At 42.6% G+C, this 12,136-nt stretch overlaps 1 protein-coding gene and 1 long non-coding RNA gene across 10 annotated transcripts in view; one reads left to right on the forward strand and one right to left on the reverse strand.

Annotated features, from left to right (window-relative positions):
* Positions 1–1,659: 1,659 nt before the first annotated feature.
* Positions 1,660–8,308, reverse strand: LOC122457672. The gene is made up of 3 exons (XR_006277330.1): positions 8,153–8,308; positions 7,301–7,930; positions 1,660–2,144 (listed from the first exon to the last, which is right to left on the reverse strand). It is a non-coding gene; the product is annotated as an uncharacterized LOC122457672 (long non-coding RNA).
* A 289-nt stretch (positions 8,309–8,597) lies between these two features.
* MCF2L (MCF.2 cell line derived transforming sequence like) overlaps positions 8,598–12,136 on the forward strand; it is a 262,711-nt gene continuing 259,172 nt past the window's right edge. For 6 of the 9 annotated variants that reach the window (XM_043505613.1, XM_038367742.2, XM_043504747.1 and 3 more), the window contains exon 1: positions 8,598–9,066. The gene's annotated coding sequence lies outside the window, so the exon portion shown is untranslated. The remainder of the gene's footprint in view (positions 9,067–12,136) is intronic. The other 3 variants (XM_038367762.2, XM_038367838.2, XM_043505299.1) reach the window with 2 other exon arrangements.

Consider the following 12,136-nt stretch of genomic DNA (forward strand, 5'->3'; position numbering starts at 1 on the left):
CTTGCTGCAATTTAAGCCCATTGCTTCTTGTCCTATCCTCAGAGGTTAAAGAACAATGTTTCTCCCTCTTCTTTGTAAGAACTTTTTATATGTTTGAAAACTGTTTTCTTCTCCAAAAGAAAAACCCAGCCCCCCCCCAAAAATCTTCCTTCATAGGTCATGTTTTTTAGAACTTTAATAATTTTTTTGCTCTTCTCTGAACTCTCCAATTTGTCCACATCTTTCCTGAAATGTGGCACCCAGAACTGGACAGAGTACTCCAGTTGGAGGTCTAATCAGTGCAGAGTAGAGCTGAAGAATTTCTTCATGTGTCTTGCTTACAACACTCCTGCCAATACATCACTGTGGACAGTCATTAACATTGACCCTCTCATCCTCAAGTGTTTCAACAAAACAAAATCTTTCCCACACCCCTTGATGCTTATTTCATGAAAAACTTTGATTGTTGCCTTTTGTTGCTTAATCTTCTTGTTACTCTTCTCCTGCGTACTATGAATTCTCTCTAGTATATTGGCTCTCCACTGGATAATAATTACAAGTTCCAATAGTAGTGTGATAATGCTGTACAGTTAAGGTTGTATGACATATGGGCAGTTTCTGGTTTTGGACAGGATGTAAACAATAAAAATTAGTTCTGCAGACTTCAGACATAGGACAAACATTTCTTATAATTTCCCTTGAAAACAAAAACTAACACAAAATGTAAGCTGCTTTTTATTCCTATCTTTCTGTTTTGTAGTCTATATGCTATCCATTCTGTGTGTTGAGCTAGGCCTACTGATTTCAGCAAGCATTGTTTATTTCAGGCTTACCTTGCCACCAGCCAAGTTTCACATGGAATACAATGACCTTGTCAAGGTTCCTTCCCCACTCTTAACTCTAGGGTACAGATGAGGGGACCTGCATGAAAACATCCCTAGCTTTTTTTTTTTTTATTATTATTATTAAAAACCAGCTTAGGTTAAAACTTCTAAGGTAGAAACTATTTTACCTTTTGTCCCTGGACTTTATTGCTGCCATCACCAAGTATCTAACAAATATACCGGGAAAGAGCCCACTTGGAAACATCTTTCCCCCCCAAAATTCCCCCAAGCTGTACACCCCCTTTCCTGGGGAAAGCTTGATAAAAATCCTCATCAATTTGTATAGGTGAACACAGACCCAAACCCTTGGATTTTAAGAACAATGAAAAATCAATCAGGTTCTTAAAAGAAGAATTTTAAGAACAGAAAAAGTAAAGAATCAGCTCTGTAAAATCAAGATGGTGAATATCTTACAAGGTAATCAGATTCAAAACAGAGAATCCCTCTAGGCAAAACCTTAAGTTACAAAAAGACAAACAGGAATATACATTCCATTCAGCACAACTTATTTTATCAGCCATTTAAACAAAACAGAATCTAACACATATCTAACTAGATGGCTTATTAACCCTTTACAGGAGTTAAGACCTGCATTCCTGCTCTGGTCCCAGCAAAAGCAACACCACAGACAGAGAGAACCCTTTGTTCACCCTCCCCCCCCCACCCTCCAGCTTTGAAAGTATCTTGTCTCCTCATTGGTCAGGTGCCAACAAGGTTATCTTTAGCTTCTTAACCCTTTACAGGTGAAAGGGTTTTTCCTCTGGCCAGGCAGGATTTAAAGGCGGTTAGGCTTCCCTTTATATTTATTTATGACAGACCAACAAACAGACACAGATCACACTAACAGAACTTCTTTCTTAGTTGTATAAGCACCTTATTATTACTAATTCCAGCATACCTTTAAAATGTATGCTTTTGGAATTGTACCACCTGGACTGCCAAAAACAAATATACTTTTAAAATGCATTATAACATCAAACTATACTTCTAGAATATTTTTTCTTATTCCTTACTTGTGTAACTAAGCCTTATTTTTACATTTTTCTTGAGATGGAGGCATTCTCCAAACTTCTAATACATTTAATTGCTCTTTTCCATTTCCGCAGTGTCCTTTTTGTGATAATGTAATACATACTTGGTTATGTGATGAAGATCCTGTCCCTTTTAAAGTCTACAGAATTGTTGCAATTGACTTCAGCGTTGTCTGGTTTTCTCCATTCTCTTCTTATTGCAGCTTAACAGCATGGTGAGATTGACTTCTGTTTCACATGCTGCAGACATCTGCATTGAGATATTGAGCATATCTACAGTGACTTCTATGTCTGTTCACCTGAGAGATCACAGTTAATGCAGAAACCTCCTCGTACAGTTATTTTAAATTGCTTCTTCCTACATGATTTACCTTGCACTCTTCTCTGCCAAATTTCATCTGCTGTCTTGTTGCCCGATTACATATTTTTATTCTTTATAGAGAGATTTATGATGCACCATTGGCACATAGGGTCTCTGGATACATTTGTAATATAAACAATACTTTCTCCCAAAGGCAGCTGCAATCATCAGCTACCTGCTGATTAGCCACTCTCCAGGCTTGAAAACATGGCACTCTAATCCAAACCCATGAAAATGCATGGGTAAACAGGCCAACTTTGCATCAGGCTTTGGTGGATTAACAGAGAAGTTAGATCTAGATCTCAGGCCTCCCCACTGGAAATATTGCTGCGTGTCCCCTATACCTCAAAGCTAAGGCCTGGCAGCAAGAGTACATCAGCTGCTTTCAAACAGTTGGATGGCAGACTGCATGCTCAAACAGCCAAACAAGCTGCAGGTCACACCCTGAGTGTCTGTGTACAGCTGCAGGACTGGTCCAGCAACTCTGCTGTTGTTGACCAGTGAGTTGTAAGTTTTCAAATGACACCTCACAAGCCATATTTTGTATATAGATTATTACAATAGTGCATAAAGTGTGAATACAGATGTTCATTTGGTCAAAATTGGGGAAAAATCTCCAGAACGCTAGAAAACTAAAAAAAAAAAAGGCGTTTATCATTAAATAAGCCCCTTTTACAAATATTGCCACTAATGCTAATTATTCCATCTATTCTTCCAAGTGAAGTTTTCAGTAGAAGTCCTGCTGAATCAAATAGTTTTCAGTCTTTGTTAGTTATTACTTGTATTGGGGTAGTGTATAGAGGTTCCCATCAGGGCCTAAAGCCCCATTGTATCAGACACTTTATTTGCCTATAACAATGGACAATGCCTGCTGCAAAGAAGTGAAATAGCAAATATCTTATTAAAGTCCCCCTCACACTACAAAACCTTTTTTGATATCTGTCTTCTCTGCTATTTCATATCTTCTTTAACTGACCATCACTGGGGTAATAGAAGATCCACTTGCTTACATGAGGTTTTTGTGCTATACTGAAATATTTCTAATGATTTGATGACATCCTAGTTTTTTTTTTGTTGATTGTTATGCTTATGTATCATCCATATCCAATCTATGGATTTTAAATTTCTTTTCCACACATTTTCAAAAATCCCCCATCTTGTACTTGTCATAGTACTACCCTTTCCTATAGGATAGCACAAGATGATAGCAGGTGTGAATTTATGATTGCCAATGCACAGTGACTCAATCGCTCACTCCTATCCCAGTTCAAGAGCTTTTGTCTTCCAGAACAAGCTTTTTCTGGAAGAAATAATTTGATAGTGAGATTTTCTGTAAACTATTCCCTGACAGCACATTGAGTCATTTCAGAGTAGGAGAGTGTATGGACAATTATGAAAACAATACTAAAATTGGTCCCTGGTGCCCCCTGCAGTTAAGGAGTGGAGGGTGCAAAGAATGCCTGTGTAGCTGGTTACTAGCCAGAGGAGCAGCTTGAGTGAACATATGCTGTCCAGTCATAGAGGTTATATTTTTTTAGGCTCTAGAGAGCCTAGTACATTCTGGAATGCTATTACCAAGAGGTTGGAAATTTTCAACATGAACATGTGATCCAGTAATCAGACATTTAAAACAACACTATTGGGGAAGGGGGTAGGGAATAAGCCACCTGGAAGGCTGCTGGGCAGGAAAACTAGTTTAAGTATGCACTTTTTGAGCTACCCAGACATGCTCAGGGCCCCTCTCCTGACACATTTAGGGTGTAGTTTTCAAATATTCATAAATTATTATGTTCAAGCTTATGAAAGCATGTACTCTTTAATGAAGACTTTCACTTACATTCAGTAGGGTTGGGACCTTTAGAGCTACAGCATCGGCCTCTACCAGTTGAGCTAACAGAGTAACTGGTAGTAGTAGAAGGGTATCCTCTCTGTGGACCTGCCACTAGGGGGATTGCAGTCACACATTTTCCAGCAGGTTTTATGGATATTTGCGAGACAGCAAGTGAATGGTGAGTCTCAATGTCTTAACACTCCCCTCTAGAATTTATCTAGTGGTTACAGATCCTTCTGCTCCTATCCCCAGGTCTTGCCCTGTCCCCCATCACCTTCAGCTACCCCCTTGGCTCCTGCCTGTTCCCTTCTCCAACCCGTCCCATCCTTTGCCCTGTCCCTATTTCCCACCATTACCTGACTCCTGTCCATATTCCCCTCCTTTGCAGCTATCAATCCCTAGCTCCTTTCTGCAATTTCATTTCTGCCCCCCCTTATCTTCTGCCCTCCTCATCTCTCATCCCCTCAGAATTCTATTTGTCATGGCCTGCATCTCTCCCTCCTCTCCATCTGATTTCTTAATCTCTGCATGTCTAACACTCTTCAGTGCCTGGGCACTAGCAGGAGGCACTGAGAGCAAAGGAGAAAATCTTCCTGTTCTCAGTTCTGGTGCCCAGTGCCATAGGAGCTCCAGTTGCCTGATGAAGCAGTTAGGAGGAATTCTAGCCATATGTCCAGGATTGGACTATGGTCAGTAGCTGTGTGAGGATGGTGCATACGCCTTCTAGCTGCATGAAGGAGCTGTGAGGGAGTAGAGCATGCTCAGTGCAGGTGGGACCTTCAGGGAATTTAGCTGGCAAACTCTAAGAATCCTCCGCTGAGCTTGTGCAAACAGATTTTTTTGGAGGCTTGTAACTTTCCCAAATGTAGTGAATTTTTATGTGGAGGGCAAAAGGCTGATGCTTGGATAAATATCAAATTTCAAGTCCCTGCTCCAAAGCTGGGAGGCACTAAAGCATCAACAGAAGTCATGAGCAGCAACATGGACAAAAAAAAAATATATATATATTTTTCCCTAATCTCACTCCTGGAAACGGCTAAACTATTTTAGCTGAAAGGTTCTTAAAATATTCAGCCTAAGGCAAACATCCAGCATGGAAAATAACATGCACAGTTTAAGTTTGGCAAAGTTACAAGCAAACGTAAAAGATAGGGTATAATAAACCTCCGTTAAACAGATTACTCATACCACCTTTCTTAGGGTTCTTTGGAGACCAATTGCTTAACCAAAGAAAAAAAAGACACTACCATTAGATTTGATTTTAGAGTTTTATCCTCTGCCCTTAATAATAATCAGTAGTATAGGATAAAAGAAAGCAAAATGGCATTGATTATTGGACTAAAATACTAGAAAAAAATTGGTAAACATGATAACCATCCAACTTTTAAGAATCACATAACACAACCATAAAAGAATACAACATTGCTTTTCAACAATTATCCTGAGACAGTAACTTTGTTTGGAATTTTGAGTGAGTGCCTCAGAACAGATCCTCACCTTGTGCCAATTAGTTATAAACTCCAGTTATTTAACCGCAGGATAGGAAGATACCCAAAGCTAACACATAAGTCCATGTGGTCAATTACTCACATGCCACTTCACCAAGATTGCATTCCCAATGGCTCTATAGTAGTCAACCCTTTTAACCTATACCCACCCAATTCACATTAGCCCCAGGATATGGTTAACACTCTTAAATATTTAACACCTATATTTTATTCACAGATTCTATAGACTGAGTGCAATTCATGAGATTTTCCACGCTTAATCTTATTTTGTGTCCATATATACTGTGACAAAGCTCTGTCCTTGTCTCCATGGGTCCTGCATTTCCCAGCAGATTTTGCTAGCCTCAGGAGCTCGTTGTGACTCTCCATGTAACCCTTCTTTCTCTCTAGGGAGAAGGGTCAGTCTATTGAGCCATTTTCATCATAAGCCAGCAAGGGAGGTGAGGAGACGCTATCCTCCTTTGTACAGCCTCTGTTGTCTCCCACTCTCAGTGATTAATCAGGGGTGAGGGGGAGACAAAGTGGGGAGCCTGAGCCCACCATCTGCTCCAGCCTAGGGCCCCTAATAATATCAGCTATAATAGCTGACCTTTTAGAAACATGACACATACACTTCCCTGGACTACTTCCCCACAATAGCCCCCACTTTCTCAAGGTCTACTTCAACCTTACCTCAGGGCCTCCTTCCTTGTGCCTGATATTGTGTGTCCTGCTCAGTCTCTCCAACAGCACAATTTCTTCCCGCAGCTCCTACCATCCACCCCCACCTGACTAACTGGGAGGCTTTTAAGTAGTTTCAGCCAGTCACTGATTGGCTTCAGGTGTCCCAATCAACCTAGCCTTCTCCCTGCCTTCTGGAAAGTTCTTAATTGGCCCCAGGTGTCTTAATTGACCTGCAGCAGCTGCCATTTAACTTATCCTGGTACCAGGGATTTGTTTAGCCTGGATATATATATTTAAGCTATCTCCCACTACTTTTCTATATTGACCACACTCCTGTCCCTGTTATTTCGTTAGTTATCTCCCAGAATTTTTTGGGTATCTAGGTCCTGTGGATCCCCCTTTTAGGCTGGGGGGGATCCTTTAGCAGTGGATGGGCTTCGTCCTCCCAGATCCCAATAAGATTACTTTTCTATATTGACCACACTCCTGTCCCTGTTATTTCATTAGTTGTCCCCCAGAATTTTTTGGGTATCTAGGTCCTGTGGATCCCCCTTTTAGGCTGGGGGGGGGGATCCTTTAGCGGTGGACGGGTTTTGCCTGCCTACTTTCCGGATCCCAATAAGACTACTTTTCTATAGCCGTCTGGCCTTGCCCCATCACAATACCTAGAACTCAAAATGCAATATCTAACCATTAATTTATAATTGACACATGGACAGAGTGTCACAATCCTAGTTAACTATAGTAACTGATTCAGTTTTAAACTTCCACTATAACAGTTTTGATTGGAACCTGTTACCAAACAAGAACAACACTGACAATCCTTAAAGCACTACACAAACATGTACACTTCTCTACTAATTAGGCACCTGATTTCAGGCAGTGCTCAATTGACTGATCTGGGTTGCCACCCAAGAGAAAGTCTGCATCACCCAAACTTTGATCAGCCATTCAGCTGAGTTACTATTCACCAGGAGTTAATCCTGCAAACACACACTTTGAAGCTACCTAAACTGCTAGGAAAAAAATACAATTAACGTTACCTATTCAAGATAGGTACTTGGTAACACCAGGAGGACTTCCAGATAGTCAGCCCAGGACTTCAGTCTTCTCCCTTTGCTTTCTGAAAGTAGAAGACCCAATGTGCTGAATGAAACAGGTCATTTTGTCTTGTTCTGTTGCGCAGCATAACTTCTTCCTAGGGAAGCTGATGTATCTCAGGGTGACCCATACGCTAATGTAGACTTGAAATGTCCAACCCAAACGAGTGTTGTGTTGTCTCCCACCATCCAGCCAGAGAATGAGGCATCATTTTTGAGTTCTTACAGCTGGCTTTTGAAAATTCCAGTCTTTTTGTGTAAAAGACCTTGTGTCATACCAGTTTGTGGAAGAACAGGACTGAGAGCAGCTCTGATCATGGGAAGTATTAGGCAATCGTATCTACAGGTAGTGCTACCTCTAATTAATAACAGAAAACTTCAGCCCCAAAGCACACTCTTCAGAAAAGTTATGAGTGACTGAGTGTGGGTTAGAACGGAAAACAAAAACTTATCACCATCCATGTGTCCAGCTATATAGAGATAAATTTAAACAAAAAACTCCAGAAGCCTTTCAACAATTATAAGTTTTGGTCAGACTGTTGAGTCAAAAAACCCCATGATTGTCTTCTCCCACTGAACATACTAGAAAAGGAGTACTCGTGGCACCTTAGCAACTAACAAATTTATTAGAGCATAAGCTTTCGTGAGCTACAGCTCACTTCATCGGATGCATCCGATGAAGTGAGCTGTAGCTCACGAAAGCTTATGCTCTAATAAATTTGTTAGTCGCTAAGGTGCCACAAGTACTCCTTTTCTTTTTGCAAATACAGACTAACACAGCTGCTACTCTGAAACCTGAACATACTAGGTGAGTCCTGCTGGTTCTGTGGTTTCCCTGGAGCATTCAAGTGTGCTGTACCACAGCAGGTGCAGTCACAGGCCCACCAGCAAAGCAAGGGGAAAGGAAGTTTGCACGGAACTAAGATCTTTTGTTTCAGAGTAGCAGCCCTGTTAGTCTGTATTCACAAAAAGAAAAGGAGCACTTGTGGCACCTTAGAGACTAACAAATTTATTAGAGCATAAGCTTTCGTGAGCTGCAGCTCACTTCATCGGATGCATTTCGGAAATGCATCCGATGAAGTGAGCTGCAGCTCACGAAAGCTTATGCTCTAATAAATTTGTTAGTCTCTAAGGTGCCACAAGTGCTCAAGATCTTTTGCGTAACGAAGGCGAAACTACAGCCATTGTCAGCTCGGTGCAGCGTGGGCGGCTAAAGTGGACAGACGACTATTGCAAGCAGGGCTACGAACAGGGGCCTGGGACTTACTCCCCGCGTGCTCGGTCAGGGCTGGCTGCGTGAGCTCAAGCAAGCGGTCGAGCGCTCCCGCGCCTCAGCCGCCACCTGCCCGTCGCTCCCGCCCGCACGGCGGTGCCGGAAGGCAGCTTGAGGTTCCCATTGCTCTTACTCGGGTCCCCGGCGGAGCCCCCCAGCCCCGCCCCTGGAGGCGGCTGCACTAAAGGGCTGACCCAGGTGGGCCAACTGCCCCGTCTCGGCGCGAGGGGCTGCACCGGGCGGAGTTGCTGCGCTCGGCCAGGCGCCTCCTGGTGCTCCCCCCACCCACCTGTGCCGGGAGGGAGGGGGCGGGCGCCGCGCTCATCTCTCCTCCCTCCCCCCGCCGCCTGCAAAGGCAACGCGTTGGCAACAAGCCGCGGGGCGGCTTCGTGCGCGGCGCTCAGCCCCCGGCGGCGGCACTAGTCAGCGCTCCCAGGTGAGTGTGCCCGGGGCGCGCCCCGGCCTTGTGCCTGGGGAGCAAACAGCGGAGCCCCCCCCCCCCCCGTTTGTGGCTGCACAGAGCAGCCCGGGGGAGTTAAAGCCCCTCCCCTGGCTCTCCTCCGCGGGGCAGGATCAGCCGCTGCAGGGGGGCAGCGGGCCGGTCCCAGCTCCCGGCAGGCGCGCCGTGTGCGAGGCGACGCAGGCCGAGGTCTCTCGCCTGAGTCCGGCCCATTGGGGGCGCGGCAGAAGCTCGCAAGTGCCGCAGCCCGCGCCGCGCGCTCAGCTGGAGCTGCCCGGGCTGAGCCGTAGCTTGGGACCGGGGCTGGGGCTGGCGCCACATCTCCGGTTGTGGTGTGGGTTAAAGCAGAGCTGTGGGGAGAGTTCCGGGCTGCTGGGAAAAATCCGCTACGCGATTGTCAACCCCCGGGTAAACCTGAGAGATATTGCAGCGTGTTGTCTTTTCAGGCTGCATTAGAAATGAGTGAGAGTGTTGGGGGAAAAAACGAACCTTGTATTGCTTTTCCCGTAGTTGAAAAGAACGAAGAACTTTTCCCATCAGGAGGCACTTAATTTAACATGTATATTTTAAAACATCGCATTCGTTTCAGGGTAGCAGCCGTGTTAGTCTGTGTTCGCAAAAAGAAAAGGAGGACTTGTGGCACCTTAGAGACTAACAGATTTATTTGAGCAGAAGCTTTCGTGAGCTACAGCTCACTTCATCGGGTGCATTCAGTGGAAAATACCATTCCTTGGGTTGCTAATAATACCTGGTATTATTAAATGTGAAATAGTCCTTTTTTTAAAAAAAATTACTTCTTGTGCTGTTGACATTTTATATTTCACTCGGTTTCAGTTTGATCTCTCAAAATAGATTAGCCATCCTTTTATTTGTAGTCCTTTTTCTAATGAGTAGTTCATTCTAGTTTCCACTGGGGAAAAGGGTTATTTACAGTCCAAAGATTACAAGGCAAGATGTGTTTTAAAAACATCTTTTACTGACATTTTTAAAAATAATGGAAACATTTCTTCTGTTAGGTTTTGTAAAAGATTTGCAAGTCCTACACTTTGGGCCTAGATAGATCTAACAGTGTCTCTTTTAAGAGACAATTCTGCAAGTAATATGTAACTGAATGAAAGTTCTGTAGTGCCAGTGAGTTCAGTGGAATCAGCATTGCCAGCTCTTGCAACATTTGGCTTCTGTCATAAAGCCCCAGTCCCTGAATTCATTAGGTTCATTAGGTTATGTAATAATCTCAGCTTTTATTTATTTTTTAAGTAAATTTCTAGCCCTTATTATTGCAAAGGAAAGGATGAAAATGTGAACCGTGACAGCAAATAAATAGAACCCAAAGTTTACTATTTAAACAGAATCTCATGGTTTTTAAGCCAATCTTATGAGGTTTTTGAATGGTTGGGGCTGACTACTGGGAAGTACTTGAATACATAAGATTAATCATGTGGCTGTTTGCAGGGTCAGAGTATGTTTTTAGTACTGACTCATCTTTTTTTGATTGATTTTTCTTTTTCTTATAGATTACAAGTACAATGTGACTATTAAACAACAAAGAATAACTGTCATGACAGCCAAAATATGTTGCTAATGTCAAATACTGTATTAAAAGACAAAACCAACTACCATTGATTTAGTTCACAACTCAGGAACACACTTGAGCACTGTCTTAAATCTTGTTTATTTCAATGGGATTTAACCTCATGTTTAACTTTAAGAATATGCTTGTGTTCTTCCTGATTTGGCATGCTTTACTGACTCAAGAATTTACTATACAAGAACAATTGAGCATTCATAGAAACTCTTTTATTGACTTCTGTATCTGTGGTGGAAGAAGAAGGGCCCACCTATGCAACACTGAAGGAAGTTGCATGTGTGAGTAGTTGATGGGGACCCACATGAGATACTAGGGCGGGCACGGCCAAACTGTGGCTTGTGAGCCACATGCATCTTTTGCAGTTAAAGTGCGGTTTGCGGCACTCTCTTTCCCCCCCCCCCCCTCCCACTGAGAGGGATTGGGCAGCAGGGCTTGTGGCTTCTGCTCTGTGGGGAGTATGGTCTTGGGGCTTTAGCCCTGAAAGGGGGCATCAGAGCAGAAGCCCCATGCCCCGGCAGGTGCCACCCAGCAGCTCTCAAACTTCTGAAGCTTGTATGCAGCTTGGAGGGCCAATAAGTTTGGCCACCCCGTACTATGCTGTAATACTGTAAACTTATTAATTTGGAATGTTAATTTTCCTAAACGCTTTTAAGTAATTTCTGTAGTTCTATTTTAATGCTGAAAAAATGATGTCCATTACCATCTGTTAGAAGGCAATAGAACCTGCCTATTAAATCTATACAAGTTTTGTAAACAAAGTGTTCAACATCCCATTACTTCATTGAATTGAAAAAACAAACAGATCAGAAGTCCGTTAACTAATTTCTTCCTATAGGAGCAGAGGATATATATGTGTGTGTGTGTGTGTGTGTGTATATATGTGTGTGTGTGTGTTAAGGAAAGCAGAATACATTCTACATCAGGGATATTGGATAGGCAGACCACAGGCCAAATTCAGACTGCCAGATGGTTTTGAATGGATTGCGAAATCCTTTTATTTACTTATTATCATTGTTGCTGGTGTTCTGTTATTCTCTCTGGACTTGACCTTGACCAAGAAATGTGGACTTTGACAAAAAGTAATTGATTACCCTTGTTCTACATTCTAAATTGAAGGAAATCTAGTCTGTTTTTTAGGATTCACATACTTAGCCATTGTTGAGCCTGGGTTAAACAAATCTGTGTGTAGAATATTGGCAACATTCTATTTGGGTATTATGTTTGTCATATCGTTCATATAAGAATAATGCGCTATTGGTAGAGGCGTTCTCATGGCAAATTATCGTATCGGAAGACTTATCAGTATTTCAAACGAGTGTAAAACATCCAACTGACTTGATTTACTTAATTGATCTAATAGCATATTCAACTTCTGCAGTATTAATGTTTACTATTTAAAATAAGAAGTAAATTTCTAAGTCTCCTGGTTGTCAAGATAATGTGAACAAAATGTGAACT

The sequence above is a fragment of the Dermochelys coriacea genome, chromosome 1, assembly GCF_009764565.3.
Source record: "Dermochelys coriacea isolate rDerCor1 chromosome 1, rDerCor1.pri.v4, whole genome shotgun sequence".
Taxonomy (NCBI): Eukaryota; Metazoa; Chordata; order Testudines; family Dermochelyidae; genus Dermochelys; species Dermochelys coriacea.